Raw genomic sequence first — 19,878 nt, forward strand, 5'->3', positions numbered from 1 at the left:
CAAAAATTATCTGTCCATATTTATGTGGCTTTATTTCTGGGTTCTAAATTCTATTCCATTTGTCCATGTGTCTGTTTTTCTGCCAACACCATGCTGTTTTGATTATTGTAGCCCTGTAGTACAAGCTAAATTCAGGGAGTGTGATACCTCCAGTATTGTTCTTTTTTCTTAAAATTACTTTGGCTATTCGAGGTCTTTTGTGGTTCCAAACAAATCTGATGATTTTTTGTTCTACTTCTTTAAAAAATACTGTTGATATTTTGATGGGGATTGCATTAAATCTGTATATTTCTTTGAGTGATATAGCCATTTTAACTATGTTGATTCTTCCAATCCATGAACATGGAATGTCTTTCCATTTCTTTGTGTCTTCTTCAATTTCTTTTAAATATGTCTTATAGTTTTAGGTGTACAGGTCTTTCACATCCTTGGATAGGTTTATTCCTAGGTATTTTATTCTTCTTGCTGCAATTGCAAAAGGAATTGTTTTTGTATTTCTTTTTCTGAGATTTCATTGTTAGTATATAGGAATGCAATGGACTTTCGTATGTTGATTTTGTAGCCAGCAACTTTACTGTATTTGTTGATTGTTTCTAATAGCTTTTTGGTGGAGTCTTTAGGGTTTTCTATATATAGCATCATGTCATCTGAAAAGAGTGACATTTTAACATCTTCATTCTCAATTTAGATGTCTTTTATTTCTTTCTCTTGCCTCATTGCTCTGGCAAGGACTTCCAACACTATGTTGAAAAGCAGAGGTGATAGGGGACAGCTCTGTCGTGTTCCTGAACGTTGAGCAAAGGGCTTCAGTTTTTCACCATTAATTATGAGATTAGCTGAGGGCTTCTCATATATGGCCTTTATTATGTTAAGGTATTTTCCTTCCATACCTATTTTATTAAGTGTTTTAATCATAAATGGATGTTGTATATTGTCAAATGCTTTTCCTGCATCAATTCATATAATCATATGATTTTGCCCTTTATTTTCTTTATGTGATGTATCACATTGGTGGATTTGTGGATGTTGAACCTTCCTTGTGCCCCGGGGATGAACCCCACTTGGTCGTGATGAATGATCTATTTAATGCATTGTTGTATTCAATTTGCTAGAATTTTGTTTAGGATTTTTGCATCTGTATTCATCAGAGATATTGGTCTGTAGTTTTCTTTTTTTGTGTTGTCCTTAACAAGTTTTGGTATCAGGGTAACGTTGGCCTCATAAAATGAGTTATGGAGTACTGTCTCTTTTTCAATTTTTTGGAAGAGTTTGAGCAGGATTGGTATTAGATCCTCTTTGAAGGTTTGCTAGAATTCACTAGTGAAGTCATCTGGTCCCGGACTTTTGCTTTTGGGAAGGTTTTGGATGACTGATTCAATTTCGTTACTGATGATCGGTCTGTTTAGATTTTCCAGTTCTTCATGGTTCAGACTTGGAAGGCTATATGTTCTAAGAACTTGTCCATTTCTTCTAGGTTATTGAATTTTGTGGCATATAGTCCTTCATAGTATTCTTGGATGATCCTTTGTATTTCTGTGGTGTCCGTGATAACTTCCCCTTTTTCATTTCTGATTTTGTTAATTAGTGTCTTCTGTCTTTTTATCTTAGTGTGTCTAGCCAAGGGTTTGTCAATTTTGTTAATCTTTTCAAAGAACCAGCTCCTTGTCACATTAATTGTTTCTATTGTATTTTTCTCTATTTCATTTAGTTCTGCTCTGATTTTTGGTATTTCCTTTCTTCTGCTGACCTTGGGTTTCACTTGTTCTTCTTTTTCTAGTTCTTTAAGGTGTAACATGAGGTTATTTATTTGGGATTTTTCTTGTTTCTTGAGATAGACCTGCAATGATATAAAATTCCCTCTTAAAACTGCTTTCGCTGCATCCCAAAAATTTTGGTAGGTTGTATTTTAATTGTCATTTGTTTCTATGTATCTTTTGATCTCTCCTCTAATTTCTTCTTTGACATGGTGGTTCTTTAAATGTATGTTGTTTAATCTCCATGTATTTGTGTTTTTCCCTGCTTTCTTTTTGCAGTTGATATCCAATTTCAAAGCCTTGTGATCAGAGAATGGGCTTGGTATGATTTCAATCTTCTTAAATTTGCTGAGGCTGATTTTATGTCCCAATATATGGTCTATCCTTGAGAATGTTCCATGTACACTAGAAAAGAATGTATAGTCTGATATTTTAGGATGAAGTGTTCTATATATGTCAATTATGTCCATTTCATCTAATGTGTCATTTAGGGCTGCTATTTCGTTATTTATTTTCTGTTTGGATGATCTTTCCATAGCTGTCAGTGATGCATTTAGGTCCCCTAGTATAACTGAGGTTTGGTCAATTTCTCCCTTTAGTTCTGTTAGTAGTTACTTAGTATATTTTGGTGCTCCCTGATTGGGAGCATAAATATTGATGACTGTTATGTCTTCCTGTTGTATAGTCCTGTTTATCATTATTAAATGTCCATCTTTTTCTCTTGTTACCATTTTTATCCTGAATTCTGTTTCATCTGATATCAGTATGTCTATACCTGCTTTTCTCATTTGTTATTAACTCATTTGTTATTTCTCTTCCTAGACATCTACAGGAGTGGCTTATGCAACAGGTTGATAAGAAGAGGATTTTTTTTTTTCCAGTACTTGTTGGTAGAATGTTTTATTTTCTCTCCGACTGCAGCCTTTATTTCTCTCTCACACTGTAGTGTTATGTTTTCTCTGCACTATTCCAGCTTCTCACACAATGGGGGGATTCCCTGGGAGACGGGCTTCTCCTCTGTTAATAGTTCACCTGAGTCACAGGTCTCAGTGTCCGTGTGGGTATGCGGAGAGCTTTTGAAGTTCCAAAGCTCTTCTTGCACCAGATTCAGAGCCCGTATGTTTCAGCAGTTCTGTTTACTCCTGCAGGGATCCGCCCAGATAGGTGGGGCCAGGGGCGGAGTGACTTGTGAGAGGTGGCCCAGAGCAAAGTTGGCAATCACCACAGCCGGAACTACCTCCACAGCTCCCACCCCTTTTCGGGATCTAGTTGGGCTGTGAATCTATGTCTGCGGTCCACAGATCTCAGAACAGCAAATATTCTGTTCTTTTGATCTGACACTGCTACTGTTCAGCTTCTAGCACCAGGCAGATGGGGGCAGGGCGAGCTCTGGGAGGGTAGGGAGGGGGCAGCTAGTCTCAGTGCCTAAGGATTCCATTCTCTGCTCAGCAGTGAGGTCTTAAACCACAGTTTTCAGCCTTATTCTCTTAGTCTTTCCTCCTAGGTCTCTTCCGTGGCTGTGAGCGTTGGTTTCAGCCATGTTATATGCTGGCTCCTCAGCCTTGTGGGCCATCAACGGAGCCCTGGCAGTCCGATTTCTTCCCTGTCCTGCAGCTGCAGTATTTCCAGGATGTAGGGAGCTCGGAGCACTGAACTAGGTCTGCGTCCTGCGCCCGCGCTGTTCCATCTCCGCACTTCTCCCTTCTCTCTTACCCCACTCGCGCGATTCACCCACCTTTAGGTGAATTCAGTAGTAGGCCTCTTCATCTTGCCTGTGTGCTGTGCAAGGAGTCCTTTGTGGCATTATAGTTTTTCCATTTGTTGTAAATTCCACGGGAGATTTACAGAGGCTCACCTCACTCTGCCATTTTGATTGGATAATCTTTTTAATGCATTGTTGCACTCGATTTGCTAGAATTTTATTTACGATTTTCACATCTGTATTCATCAGAGATATTGATCTATAATTTTCCTTTTTTGTGTGTTATCTTTTTCAGGTTTTGTCATCACCGTATTGTTGGCCTCATAAAATAAGTTAGGGAGAATTTTCTTCTTCAGGTTTTTGGAAGAGTTTAAGTAGATCAGGTATTAGATCCTCTTTGAATGTTTGATAGAATTTGCTAGTGAAGCCATCTGCTCCTGGACTTTTGCTTTTGGGAAGGTTTCAGATGACTGATTCAATTTCCTTACTGGTGATTGGGCTGTTTAGATTTTCCAGTTCTTTGTGATTCAGCCTAGGAAGTCTGTATGTTTCTAAGAACTTGGCCATTGCTTCTAAGTTTTTTAATTTGTTGGCATATAGTCCTTCATAGTATTCTTGGATGATCCTTTGTATTTCTGTGGCATCCATGATAACTTCCCCTTTCATTTCTGATTCTGTTTTTGTCTTTTATCTTTTTATCATAGTGAGTCTAGCCAAGGGTTTGTCAATTGTATTAATCTTTTCAAAGAACCAGCTCTTTCTTGCATCAATTTTTTTATTGTCTTCTCTCTATTTCATTTCGTTCTGGTCTGATTTTTGTCTATCAAAACAGTATGGTATTGACAGAAAAACAGACAAACAGACCAATGGAATAATAGAATTGAGAACACAAGAATAAACCCACAGAAATATGGACAGATAATTTTTGACAAAAATGTAAAAAACATACAACGGAGAAAAGAGCCTCTTCAATAAATGATGCTGGGAGAATTGGAAAGCCACGTGCAAAAGAATGAAACTGGACTGCTCTCTGTCACCATGTACCAAAATTAATTCAAAATGGATCAAAGACTTAAGCATAAGACCTGAAACAATAAACTGCATAGAAGAAAACATAGGTACCAAACTTATTGTGTTGAAAGAGCATTTTATGAATTTCAGTTCATAGGCAAAGGAAGTAAAAGCTAAAATAAATGAATAGGGCTACATCAACCTAAATAGCATCTGCACATCAAAAGAAACCACCGTCAAAATACAGAAGCAACCAACCGAATGGAAGATTTTTGCAAACAATGCCTCCGATAAGGGGCCAATATCCAAAATATATAAGAAACTCAAAGAACTCAACAAAAACAAAGAAACAAACAAACAATCCAATTAATAAATGGGCAAAGGACCTGAATAGACATTTCTGCAAAGAGGACATACAAATGGCCAATAGATATATGAAAAAATACTCAACAAACTAATCATATGAGAAATGCAAATAAAAACCACAATGAGATATCACTTCACACCGGTTAGAATGGGTATAATCAATAAGAAAATTAATAACAAGTTGGAGCAGCTGTGGAAGAAACAGGAACCCTCATACACTGCTGGTGGGAATGCAAATTGGTATAACTGCTATGGAAAACAGTATGGAGTTTCCTCAAAAACTTAAGAACAGAATTATCATACTACCCAGGGATCCCTCTTCTTGGTATCCCTCCAAAAAATGTGAAAACATTTATCCACAAAGATATGTGTATCCCTGTGTTCATTGCAGCATTATTTATGGCGGTCAAGACATGGAAACCAATGTGTCCTTCAATAGATGATTGGATAAAGAAGATGTGGTACATATATATTTGTAACAACATGGATGGATCTTGAGATTATCATGCTAAGCAAGATAAGTCAGACTGAAATAGTTGAAAACCATATGACTTAACCCACGTTGGGATATAAAAGTGAAAGCAACAAATGAATAAGACAAACAAACAAACCAAAACTCATAGACACAGACAACAGCTTGGTGGTCACCAGAGATTAAGAGAGAGGGGGAGTGGTACTGTGTCTCCCCGAAAATAAAACCTAGCTGGACAATCAGCTCTAATGCCTCTTTTGGAGCAAAAATTAATATAAGACCCAGTATTATATTATATTATAAAGACTGGGTATTATATATTATATTATATTATATTATATTATATTATATTATATTATATTATATTCCCAGTCTTATAGTAAAATATGACCGGGTCTTATATTAATTTTTGCTCCAAAAGATTCATTAGAGCTGGTTGTGCTGGCTAGCTTTTATTTTTGGAGAAACACGGTAGAAGAGGAAAAAGGGGGTCAAGTACATGGTGATGGAAGGAGAACCGACTCTTGGTGTTGAACACACAATGCAATACATGGATGATATATTATAGTATTGTACACTTGAAACCTATATATTTTTACTAATCAATGTCACCCCAATAAATTTAATAAAAATTTTTAAAAAGTATATTTATGATAACTGGGTAGGAAAGGATTTCTTGACTATGACATGAAAAGCACAAATTGTAAATGATTGATAAATTTGACTACATTGAGGAAAAAGCCTCTGTCCTTGTAGGTTATATTTTAATAAACAAAGTTAATAGGCAAGTGACAGACTTGGAGAAGGCATTTGCAACAAATATATAATAGATACAGCCTACATAAAGACGACGTGTAGTAAGAAAAAAACCAAATTAACAATGGTCAAAATGTTATTGGAAAATACATAGAAGAAAACATTTGAATTGCCAGTAAATAGATGAAAACATGCTTTTATCCTCACTAATAATTAGGGAAATGCAAATTAAATTAGCACGGAGGTACTATTACCTAACTATCAGATTGTCACAGATAAAAACATCTGCTAAGACCAAATGCCGGCGGCAAGAATGTGAGAAATGGATACTGTTATACACTACCTATGGGAATGTGTATTTTTACATCCACTTTAGAGAGCAATGTGGTAGTACCTAGGAAATATGAAAGTGTGAATATACTCCAAGCCAGGAATTCAACTCCTATGTGTCTTAAAGAAATACGATAAATAAATTCAAGTCTATTCATTGCAACGCTGTGTGTAATGACTACAATTTATTAACATTAATATCCATCCTTTTCTAAACCAAAAAAAAAAAAAAAGCCAGGTTTTCAATGTGTAAGAATCACCAACTTTTTATTAATCCATTCAGTGCAACATCAAAGTAAGTATCTAAGAAAAATAATTTCAGTTGTAGGACCCTTACTGTTAGCAAGTAAGCTATAAGGAGAAGCAAACAAACAGACCCACAGTATTCAGTATAATGAGGAGGTAAATCAACAATGAGTGAATGAGAACTACATGTATCAACAGGGATAGATCTGAAAAAACAAATGTGAACTGAGGGGGAAAAGCAAGTTACAAAAAGTTCTGATGCATTTGTGTAAAATTTAAAACATAAAAAATGTTACCAGGGATTGTTTATGGATACATTCATCTGTGGTAGAAGGATAAAAACATGAATATGGAGGACACACATAAACTTTAGGATAGTGGATGCCTCTGGGGCTCAAGAAAAATGGGGGTGGGACACGAGGTATTTTCACTGTACCTATAATATTTTATTTCTTAGAAAACCAGCTTTGTAGTATGCCAGAGCACTATGCAAATGTTAAAAATAAATGATATTGAGCTATGTATGCAGATACAGAAAGATCTCCAAGTTATATTAAATTAAAAAGCTCTGTAAAATTATTATGTGCTGCGCAATCACTTTTGCATAAATATGAAAAATCTAAATGTAAATAAATGCTGGTATAAGCATTTATTTCTTGAAGCACCCACAAAAACAGTTTATAGTAGTTGCCTCTGAGGAGAGGGACTAGTAGTCTGGAGTTGGAGACTGAATTAGTTATATGGTTTTAATTATTCACCATGTGCAAATTCTGTATTGCTCATTAAACTTATGGTTGTTGTTTTTTTAATTCATGAGCTTAAAATCAGACCCAACACATTGTGTGATCTTCAGGTTAGTATTCTTTTTGTATTGAAGATTACATAACATTTATTGGATTTTCTTTTAATAAAATTTCCTGCTGAGTCTTAGTGACTGAAGAGCAAGCTGGCAATTAGGGAGGAGGTGTCACTTTGGTGAGCGTCCAGCTGAGAGATTTTTTTTCATTTTCCTCAAGGCCAAGAGATATATCTGTGATGTCATTGCATCTCCCACCAAACCTAGTACAGACCCTTACCTGTGTTAGCAAATTATACTCATACATTTATTCCTTCATTGGTTCATTCACTTATTCATGCAACAAATATTATTAAAGAACAATTGTTTTTACTGCAAACATAAAGGTTTTCAAGTAGTTTGTACTTTAAATAGATTTCTCTAGGATGGCCAGAGATTTGGGACTGCTGTTGTTTCTATGGGAAATGTGAGTTGACATCAAATAACCAAATCACATGTGAACTTCAGGGTTATGATTCATTCATGTTTGTGAATACTCAGAAAAATAACTTTCTTCCACAAATGACTTTTGATAAATTTGAATGCTGATGAAGGGAGAATATGATCTTAGTGAAAATGAGTGATGTTGTATTGCCTGAAGCCATTGCCTCCTCTCCTTTTCCAATGACCACCATTCTCTCTTGAGTTGATGTAACAGCCTCCTCATTGGACTTCCTGCCTCTAGTCTCTTCCTTTAGCTCTAACTTACCATTTGCATAGCCACCCAACGTATATAGTTTTCTAAGACACAAACATGACTCTAGCTACTTCCCTATTTAAAAATTCTTTAATAGCTTCTCATTTACCTCAGAATAGAGTCCACACTCCTTAGGCTGATATACAGGGCCCTCCATCTTCTGTGCCTGCCTATTTCTCCAAGCTCCTCTCCTTATGGCACATGCTAGTCCCTCTGTCTAAAACTCTCTCCACCCCCTTATTGTCTTGAAAGACTTCTATTCATCCTTCAAAACTCAAGGCATTGTGAAGATTAGTGAAATAGTACATGGAAACGTGCTTTGGAAAAAATAAACGAAAAGCATCCCAATGCAGATGGCAGGCCCTCCAATAGACTTTCACTGTTACTATTTCCCCTGCAAACTGACCCCCAAACTTCTTTCTCTGTGCTACATCTACATGTTATACAGTGTCCTGTTGTTGCATTTATCAAGCTGTAATTCCGTTATTTGGTTTATATATCTGTCAATTCCTCTAGTCATTGAGCTCCTAAGTTATGGATTCAGCTTTCCAGCTTTTCTTCACCTTTATGTCCCCAGCATTTAGAGTACTCTCTGACATAGAGGAGGGTCCTGAACTTCATAACCAAATGGTGACAATGATGATGGCCTGGGATAACAGAGGCAATGGTCATATCTCTGCAAGTGCTTTGTTTTATATTATGCTCACGTAACATTACAGGATGTCCACACAGCTATCAAATAAATGGGGGAGAGTCCTCACTAAGTGCTGTTAAAATAGTTCTACTACCCTCAACCAACTCTTTTCTGTACAGCTTGGAAAGTAGATAAAGCATACCAAACCAGCATTGAAGAAACTTACTCAGGAGGCCAGATACGATTTGTCCACCAAGGATAAAAAATGACACCGTAACTGGTTTGAAAAACTACCTCTGACAGCTTATGTAAGAGTACTTTTAATTTGATTACAAAAATCAAATTATAGTAGTTGTGCTTTTAATTAGAATGTAGAATTCACGTAAAGTAAAGTTGACTGAAGACTTTAGGGGAAGAGGATTTAGATGTTTTCAGGCTTTATTTAATGATGTAAAAAAGTAAGAGTTTTTTTTCCAGTTTTTGGAGTCCAGCTACCTTTGAATGTAAAAACTATCCTTAACTTTTATGATCAGCAACATCATTAGCATGCTTCTCAAATATGATATTAGCAGGAAGCACGTAGATTTCTAGTGGATAAAGGGTTTCCTACACATCATGTCATTTGAGTCCCACAAACCTGTGAGGTTAGCAGGGCATGGATTATTGCCCCCATTCAAAGTAGAAAAAACTGGGAATCAGTAAAGATAGGTGAAACACCAGACTGCATGTGCAGTGGGAGATCCAAATCTAGAACTCAAGAGTTTCTGTCACTAATTTTAGTATGTTTTAAATTGTACCCTCCCCAAGCTACTGCTTGGTGCTTTCAGCAGCCTCTGGAGGCTGGCCTAGATGGATTGTGGCTCTGACCCATGTGACATGTCAAACACTCCAATATCCAATTTCACACCATTAGTCAGCACTCACTGAATGGAGTCATGTGAGTCCAGCATTGATCTCTCAATTAAAAAGCAAAGCTCCCCTGGGAGCCAAATTTAAAGATAATTGGTTTTCTTGTATCTATCAGTCCCTGCTTGCAGAAGGCTGTAGGAGTGTTTAAAAGATAGATAACACTGACAAACATTATGCTCTTTCTAAACCCAAAGGAAGTCACTGCAGGAGCTAAAAATGATTTGGTCACAAACACGTGAAAACTAAAACTATCTTTAGTTGACATATTCTTAGTTCTTCTTTTTGGAAGCCTGGTGGGCTCCACAGAAGTTAGAGAGAAAAGTATAATTGTGAAGATACAAAAGGAAAAGTTAGAAGGCTATGATTCTTGCAGTCCTGTCCCATCAGATCTTTTTAAAGGACACATAATAGCGTGCCTGTCATGCTGTTGCTGGATCTACTCCTGGTCAAACAACACAGTAGTGATACAGCAAACCAGTTACTCATCTTAACAATCCACTTTGGTCTCTGATGAGTATTTTGGGCTTCACATATACAGATGGAACAAGAAGACAGGATCTGAGGAAGCAAAGTGAACATCTCTACCATGGGCTCATCTTAGGCATCTAGGGATGGCTTAAGTTTCCTAACTCAAGTGGAAGGAAAAAGATGAGGTAACTATCTTGATAATCATTATCCACACCCATTTTTACCCTCTTCTTCTTTAAAAGATGATACTTCTTTTTTGCCTGAAGATAATGCCTCCACTTATGTATTTCCCCATCCCATTCCCCTCTAACTTCTTCTGAGACCTTCCTTGTTCCACCACTCATCTGTTTTCATGTCTTTCATATTTCCTTCTCTTTGGACTTAGACTCTTTGCCTAGAATTCTGTCAAGTTTCTCCTTTACTAAAAAGCAAAAAACAAGAATATATTTTCTCAATCCTCTCTTCTACCTGTAGTATTTTGGCTCTCTCTCCCTCTCCTTTACTTCACCAACAGTCTTCTTTGTTTGTTTTATATTTTTTATTAAATTTATTGGGGTGACATTGGTTAGCAAAATTATATAGATTTCAAGTGTACGTTTCTATAATACATCATCTGTATATCACATTGTATGTTCACCACCCAGAGTCAGTTTTCCTTCCATCACCATATCTTTGACCCTCCCTTTTCAACAGTCTTCTTGAAATATTTGTTGTATATTTACTTTTCGCCAACCCACCTCAGTGCGGTCAGGATTCTTGTCCCACCACTCTAATACTCATGGTGCCTTCTTTAGTAACAATTCTGATGGCTCCTTTCTTTCCTTGGACCCATTTTTAAATCTTTTACTCATTTTTCTTTCTCCAAAAATATGTGTGCTTCCCCTCCTTTTCTTTCCTTAGCCCCCTACTCATTTTGCTCAATCTTTCTGAAATTAATGGCCAGCATGGGCTTCAGGTTACTGGACCTTTTCTCACATTATTCCCTCTTCCTGGAATGCCTTCTCTCTCTTCTTCTTCTAAGAAGGTACCTCTTCTGCTAGACATCCACCATAGCTCTGAAACAATTTACTTCATCCCGCCCCTCAAACTCCTTTTTCCTAAAGAAGATTTTTTGTTACATCTCTGTCATGGAAATCTACCTCAATTTCTTATACTTGTTGCTCAGCTCAGATGATGGCAATCTCCATATGGTTCCTATTATCCAATTGCCTATCAAAAACTACTGGCTCATAATATAATTAGCATTTTGTAAATTCTAATTCTAACATTTACCTGAATATGCATAAGATTAACTTTTTTTAATCTCTACTAAAAAGAGTTATAATGAAATACAAGTACAATGTGGTAGTGTAGTAGTCATCGTTCTCAGTTTTGTCATCTGAAAAACCAAATGAGACAAATTAAAAACCCACTCCCAAATACCTCACAAGATTGTTCGGGAGATTAAAAATGACAGCAGATCTGACAATTATTCGAAAAATATTAAGCTCCTGACATGTAAATTACTAAATTGAAGGTAAGTTTTCCTTTTGGTACTTACATATTACACATTAAGGACAGGACACTGAAGAGAGATGAAAAGAGTGAAAAGTATAAGAGCATGCTATAATGGAAGGAGCAAGAACTGTAAAATGAGAACTGGGTGTCAGTTTCTGCTCTGTTACTGACTAACTAGATCTGAGATCCTAAAAAAATAGTTTATTTGCCTAAATCTTCTTTTTCAGTTACAAAATTAAAGAGATGGTGTATTGATGCTTTTAAACTACTTCCTATCTTTAATAATAGTGGAAGGAAGTGACAGCGACTTAACACTTATCATATAGTCTTCATCACGACTTTTCCCCAAATATCCTCCAACAATTTTGCCCATCTTTTCTTCCATTATTTTTATTTGGCAAACTCCAAATCTCATTGAAACCAACTATTTGCTTACAATATTTACCTGTGAACCCTGGCAGCTAAACATTGTCAGAGAAGATCATGCAAGAAAGCAGTCTGTTTTCACCCTCTTAAACTTACGATCTTAAAGATCAAATTGCCATTCCATACTCTGTGGAAATTGTAGTGTTTCTTCTTGTAGGATAGATAGCCTTTTCTTTCCCACATATGACTATTTTACAGTTTTTCCTCAGTTTTCAAATATCCCATATGTCCTCCTCTACCTTCACTTTCATGTATGATGACCTCTTCTCCTACTTCCCTGAGAAAACAGAAACCATTACAAGCAAACTCCTAAATTTTCCTAAGATTACATGTAGCAACTTAACTACTATTACATCTATTTTCTCTAGCTTTAATCTTGTTAAAAAGAGGAAGTGTTCTTGCCCTTACCAAACGTTAACCCCTCTACATGTGCTCTGTACCCCATACCCTCTCACTTTCTTAAAAGATTTCACTCCCAAAATTAGCTTCTAATTTATGTATGCATCATTAATATCCCCTCTATGCTGGGTTATTCTCATCAGCATAAAGGTAGGATCAAAGTTCATTTCTCTATAGTTACCACTCAGTTTCTCTGTTCCCCTTCCCACTACCCACTGAATCTATTATCTGTGTAACCAAATATGAGACTATTTTGTATCTTCAACTTAACTTCACAAAGGCTTTTAACACAATCAGCAATTCTCTTGAAACATGGCTTTTGTATTCTATTTACTCCTGGTTTTTGTCCTACTTCACTGACTCCTCCTTTTCAATCTTCTGTCAGGCCTAAGACAATGAGGATCTTAAGCTTAGGGTAGGCCATCCTTCTGTACCCATAATCTTTTTGTATGTTATATTATCCATTCTAATGACTGTGAATATTATCTATATTCTGAAGATTCATAAATTTATATCCCATCCCAGCCTTCTCCTCTGGGCTACATACTCTCAAACCCAGCTGTATGTCTCTCCTCTCCACTCAGAATTCTCATAAACATCTCAAATTTAATTCCTCCATGCTGAACTTGTGTTTTTCCTAAACTTTCCCTCCACATTATCACCACCTAAGTAAATGGTACCAGTTACTCAAACCCAGGAGTTACCTTTGATAGTGCATGTGCTACAGGTAGCATGGCCTACAAGGACCTGAATGCTCTGGCCCTTTCCTATTTTTCCTGCTACTCTCTTCTTTATCTCTCTGTCTCTCTCTATCTCTCTCTGTTTCTGTCTTTTTCCCTCCAATTCTTCCCTCCATTATATATTGGTTTTTTTTTCAGTTTGTTTCAGTTTTTCTAACACTCTAAATTATTCCTTCCTTAAGGCCTGTTTCCTCCAACTAGAATATTCTCCCCATTCCCACTGCCAACTCTTCCGTGACTATTTCCTTCCCATTTTTTAGTTCTCAATATTTTGGCTTTTCTTAACCACACTAACCAGAACACCCTTCTCCCAAATACACATACATACAGCATATTTCCTATTTGAGTCCTTGTTTTATTTTATATTCATAGTAGACACCTCAAAATTATTTAATGGGTCTTTTTCCTTGTTTTTACACTTTCTTTCCCACTAAAATGTTAACTCCATAAGACACAGTGAATATTCCTGACTTAAAAAAATTATGGACTTTTTCACTATTTTATTCTAAGCACATTTCAAAGACTTTGACACATAGTAGGTACTCAGTAAATATGGTTTAATGGGTGGATGAATGCATTTAATGCCTAATATGGACCGATGATTGTGCAAAACATATTCCACAGAATTAATATGCTATTGTACAGATGAGGAAACTGACTGTCAAATAAGTTATGTGACTTACTCAAAGACACACAGCCACTAAGTTGTAAGCTGGAATTTGAAATCAGATCTCTTCCTACTATACCATACCATCTACCTACCATAACTAGTTCAACCTTACTCCACTATGCCTCCTCTCCTAATGTTTAGAGAACTTTTTATAAAATAAGTTTTAAGGATTAGACATCCTTTGACATGATGAAATACAATTCATATAATTTAACTGGTATGGAATTTCCAAAACTGGAAACAGATTTAATCATATAACTTATACAATTTACACATAAGTGATTCAGAATATTTATTTCTGATGATAATACCACTAGTAGCAGTAGAAATAACCGGATTAAGATCTCCAGAGATAGAACATTTTCCCTCTATTTTTTCAAATTAAATAGCAAGAAAAATGTGCATATTTATGTGTCATAGTCACAGTTTCAATGGCCCATAATTCTATATATATTATGGGATATTTGAAGTCATAGATTAACTCGTCAAATAGCACCTGGGGAACTGTGGTCAAATTTATTAATTAAGAATTCTGAACATCCAGAAAGAAACCAGTTATGCTTCATATGTATGATGCCTCTAAGCAGTTTGATTTTTTTTCCTAAAAATAGCATTCTTCATATTATTTATTTATTTATTTACTTACTTATTTTCAGATCCAAGTCTTGGCTAGCACCAAAGAAGAGAATATGACTCAAATGTCAGAATTTATCCTTGGGGTTTGGGGCATCTCCATGGCCTTCAGTTTCTTCTTTTTGGAGGTATTTCTAGTCATCTATGTGGTGACTGTCATTGGCAACATTGTAATCCTAACTGTGGTGTCAGCTGATCGTTCCCTTTATACCTCCATGTATTTCTTTCTTGGCCACTTCTCCTTCCTAGAGCTTGGCTACACCAGTACCATTATGGGCTCATGATGTTGAGGACATTGCTATCAGCTCAAGTGCCTATTTCCTTCCCAGGTTGTGCTTGTCAGTTTTATTTTTTTGCTGTCCTAGTGGATACAGAAAGCGTCTTCCTTGCTGTCATGTTTTATGATCACTACAGAACCATCTGTAACCCATTGCATTACTCCAGCATCATGGACCACTGGGGTTGCTTACAGCTAGTTGGTGCCTCTTGGGTGGCTGAATTTCTGGCACCCATTTTTCTTATGGTCCTCATGTTTTGGTTAACATTCTGTCCTGCCAATGAGATTGATTGACTACTTCTTCTGTGATTTGAAGCCAATCATGAAACTGGCCTGCATTGATACTCAAGTAGCTGAGATTACTTCTTTTATATGTACCTTTTTATTTGCCTTACACCCCTTCCTGCTGACTCTGGCTTCTTGTACTCGCATCATCTCCACCATTCTGAGGATTCCTTCTACCACAAGGAAGCAAAGAGCCTTCTCTGCCTGTTCCTCTCATCTGACAGTGGTCAGTCTATATTATGGGACACTGAGCATTGTCTATGGCTTCCCATCAGGGCCTCAGTATGAAGACTTATTGAAATTACTTTCTCTTCTGTATACAGTGAGTACCTCTGCCCTCAATCATATGATTTACACCCTAAGGAAAAAGTATGTAAAGGTAGCTCTGAGAGAATTGGTGTAGTGAGGAAGATATAGCTTATCAAAAGATAATTTAATTTTTATGCTGGTTCTTGGAACTTTCTGAAAACCCCAACAAAGTGGGAATCTTTCGATAGTATCATGAATAGTTACTGTTAAATTGATGGTTTTTTCTTTGTTCCATCAACTTTCTCCATATTAATGAACAGGAAGTGTGCTAAGCTTTCATTTGTTGAACATTTTGTAGATGCCAGGCACTATGCTAAGTTCTTTGTTTGCATGGATTATTGTGCTAAATACTCACAGCAACACTGTGAGCTAACTACCGTTATTATCCCCACTTTATAGATATCACAAATGAGTCCCAGAGATTAATTCACTTGCTCAAGACCATCCAGCCAGACAGTAATTAATCCAGAATATGAATTTGAGCCCAAGGTTTGCTTAGCACCAAATTCATGATATTTCTACTAACAGAGGGGAACCCAGAATCTTGGAGTATCCAAAATGGTTGTCTTGGACCATGGAAGACATTATTTTTCTTAGGGGAACGTGAGCTAGATGCGAGGTAATGAGAAAAGTAATGCAATGCAACCTAAATCACAGTCAGTCTCTTTTTTCTACCAAAAGTTTTGATAAAAATGCGTGAGATGAAGATGTCATGAGACTAACTTGTTTTAGTTTTTTAGTCCAGCATTATTTATTAAAACAAACGATTAAAATCAAACTAACTAGTTCAATAAATTAAAGCACATTCACACAGTAGAATACAATACATTCATAAACAAACAAAAGCAATATAAAAGAATGAGTCAGCTCTGCATGTGCTGCTAAGGAAAGATCTCTATGATATATTGTAAGTACAAAAACAAGTTATAATTCAGTGTGTATAATAATATGGCACCATTTGTGTAACAACAGTTAAAAGAAACAATATACTTAATTGTAGATGCACATACTATTCTAGAAAGATGCATATGAATTAGGTGCTATCGATTGCTTCTTGGTAGAGAAACTAAATGGTGGGAAAGTGTACCTTTTGAGGTGGAAATCTTGTAAATAAATTACCTATTGAAAAGTCATCAAAGTTTAACAAATTATTGTAAATTATATAAAAAGTAAAACTGTTAAACAGCCCACTTTTATATAACAGCATGGAAGCAATTCTAGACACTTGAGAGGCTTCTCTTCTCTTACAGGTAAGTTATAAGCTCTCTAAGGGCATGGATCTTGTCGTTATTACTTTTGTATTTTCCCCACAGTTCCCTAATACCAAAAAATGTGCATAGCATAGATGTTTAATTTAACATTTATTACTATCATCCAAAATAAGGGAGCTCAACATCCACTGAGCATAACAATTCCAAACAACTTGAAGTGTGCCCATTTCTAGACTGGAAAACCCGAGTGGATGGAAACTATGAGCTGTATATCTGATGTTCTTCTCAGTCCACCATAGCAGTACAACCATAAAGGCTGCCAAGGGACTGGTCATGAAGTGAGAATGGTTTCCTAGTCTCTTCCTCACACTGTCACCAGAGTGTTTTTTCTGCAATGGAAATTTGTCTACATTCTTCCTGTGTTTAACCAACCTCTACCACAAAGATCTCCAGTTAAGAACAGAATAAAGGTCTCATACTGTTTATGACTCCATGACTTTAAACACACTATTTCCACTTTTACTCTGCCTTACTTCTCCTGGATTAACTTGCTTTCATCCTTCAAAGCCCAACTCAAATATCAAATGTCAAGTGTCACAAATTCTGTGAAGCATTCCCTGACCCTTGACCACACCTCTAAAGTTAAACCTTTTTTCCCTATTCTGCTAAAGCACTTTGCATATATTTCTATGTTAGCGTTGATCACATTATACAGTATTTTTTTTTTGCTTGTGTATCTGGCTCTCCACTTAATAATGAGTTCTTAAAGACAAAGAACGTGTCTTATTCATTTCTGTCTCTACCCCCATTTTCACCTCCAGCTCTTCTCAGCATCTAGAATGGGGCCTGACACAGAATAGGTATTCAAATAAACATTTTAAAAATAAATACAATTATTAAATGACTTGACTAAAGTTAGTGGATGGGTCAGACCTGTTTTTGACTCGTAGTCAATTGTTCTTCTATAATATAGTGCTACTATTTATCCTACAGGGTAGTTGCTTACCTATCTAAAGTAGAGGCTGAGCTATATAATGTCTTAAGGGTACTTCCAGTTCTCAATGTCTGAGATTTGTCTTGGGGCAAATTTAATGGTAGAATTTATAGTGAGGAATGGAGAATCTTCAGCATTTTTCTCTTAGAGTTAGAGGATTACCTTGCTTTTGGAAAGGCAGCTTAAATCATTCATTCATTCATCCATCCATCTATCCATATAATTTTTTTTTAATTTTTCAATTATGTTGACATACAATATATTATTAGGCTGGTGCAAAGGTAATTGTAGTTTTTGCAATTATTTTTAACCTTTTAAACTGCAATTACATTTACACCACCTAATAGTTTCAGGTGTAAAACATAATGATTAGACATTTATATAAACTTACGAAGTGATCACCTTATAAATCTAATACCCATCTGACACCATACATACTTATTATATCATCCATCCATATTTTAACATATTTGTTAAATATAAATTTAACATATAAATATGTAAAGTATACATTTAAATATAAAAACCTACTATGTATATAGCATTTTTCTGGGAACAAAAAGAATAAGGTTCATGTGTAATTACCTTGAAAATTATCCAGTCTATCACAGTCTCAGACAGAGAGCTTGCACCCAGTAAATATTTGTTCAACTAAACTAAGCCAAGGAAAGATTGAATGTCCTGACTTTCTGGGAATGGGACTGAACTCTTTTGGGGAGATCATCAATTTCTAATACCCATATTCTTAACTATGGAGTCATAAGTTTGGAGATATGTGGGTGTAGAATGCATGGGGGAAGAAATGTGGTGAAGGAAAAGGGTGAGGGTATCTTCACCTGGAAAATTTAAGAGTCATTGCCTCCTCCACAACACCAGCTGCCATCTGCCAATGAGAAGGCAACACATCCATGGAGAGCAGCAATTAGAGCTAATTGGGTTTCTTCTTTTTCATACCTGAGACAGGTCCCCATTGAGATCAGGTAAGGAAATCTATTAAAAGCAAGCTGTTCTCAGCGTATCACTTAATTCAAAGTACTTAAGGAGGCTGATTACATGCCATGCTTTCCAAGGATAGTTGAAGCTCGAAATGGTGGTTTGTGTGAGCTTAAGGTCTTGTTTCTTAAACCAGAATGCAAATAAGAAATCCTTCGAGAAAAACCTGAATTTCAGTGTGAAGGCAATGCCTTGGGAAAGGGTAGATACATTTGCAAAGGCCACAGTTCAGTTTGGCCTATATGAAGCCAGGTGTCTGGACAAAAGTGACAAATTAGGGTAAACATTCAGCTTGAGGGTCATTCCACGTGCAAAATTTTCAGGTGCCTGATTGTATATTTTGTTATCTGGAAGAATTACAGTATTTCATAAAGCTTAAAAAAGTGGGCTCACCAGTCAGACTAGCTTGTGGGTTCTGGCTCTGTAGACTTAGATAACTGAACTAAAAAAGCCTCCCTGGTCTTTAGATCCTTCATGTGTAAAATGGGAATACTAATATCTACCTTACCTCACTAGGATGTTATGAGGATTAAAAGAGATAATGCATGTAAATTCCTGGGCACATAAGAGATATTCAATACACGTTATTATTTTAGTAGTTATCATCATTATTAGTAGTTATCATCATTAGCATCATCTTTAACATCATCATTGTATGTCATTGGACCCATTCATGCTTTGATATAGTAAAGAACTATTGACCAAGAAGGTATCTGAATAACTATACAGTAATCTGACACCTGAAAGTAGAAGACATGAGCCAAACTTCTGAGGCTTCTCGGTTTTGTCAGGATTTCAGTTTACTATCATCTTTGGCAAGCAATACACAAGCTGAGCACCAAGGTATTTCATATATTAGTTGATTGAGCAACTTTTGGAAACTACATCTGGCTTTCACTGGCAGTCCAAACAATAAGACCAGACTGGATCTACCTTATTCTTTCTGCAAGAACCATATTTCCTTCTCGTTTTACTTAGTTGCCGCATTTCCCTTTCTAAAATCCTTCTGACAATAAGCAATGTGAAGGGAAACAAGGGCTGCCTAATAGAAGTAGAAGGCAGGATAAGGAGGAATGGACCTGTTAAATTGCTAAGAGTTTGTCCCAACTTCATCATATGCAGTCTGACAATTAAGTTTGTGAACTTGTTGCAATGATGTTGCTAACCTTTTTTGATATCAGAGGGATTATTCATTATGAATTTGTACCAACTGGACAAACAGTTAACCAAGTTTACTATTTGGAAGTGCTGAAAGGTTATGGGA

Source organism: Rhinolophus ferrumequinum, chromosome X (genome assembly GCF_004115265.2).
Source record: "Rhinolophus ferrumequinum isolate MPI-CBG mRhiFer1 chromosome X, mRhiFer1_v1.p, whole genome shotgun sequence".
NCBI lineage: Eukaryota > Metazoa > Chordata > Mammalia > Chiroptera > Rhinolophidae > Rhinolophus > Rhinolophus ferrumequinum.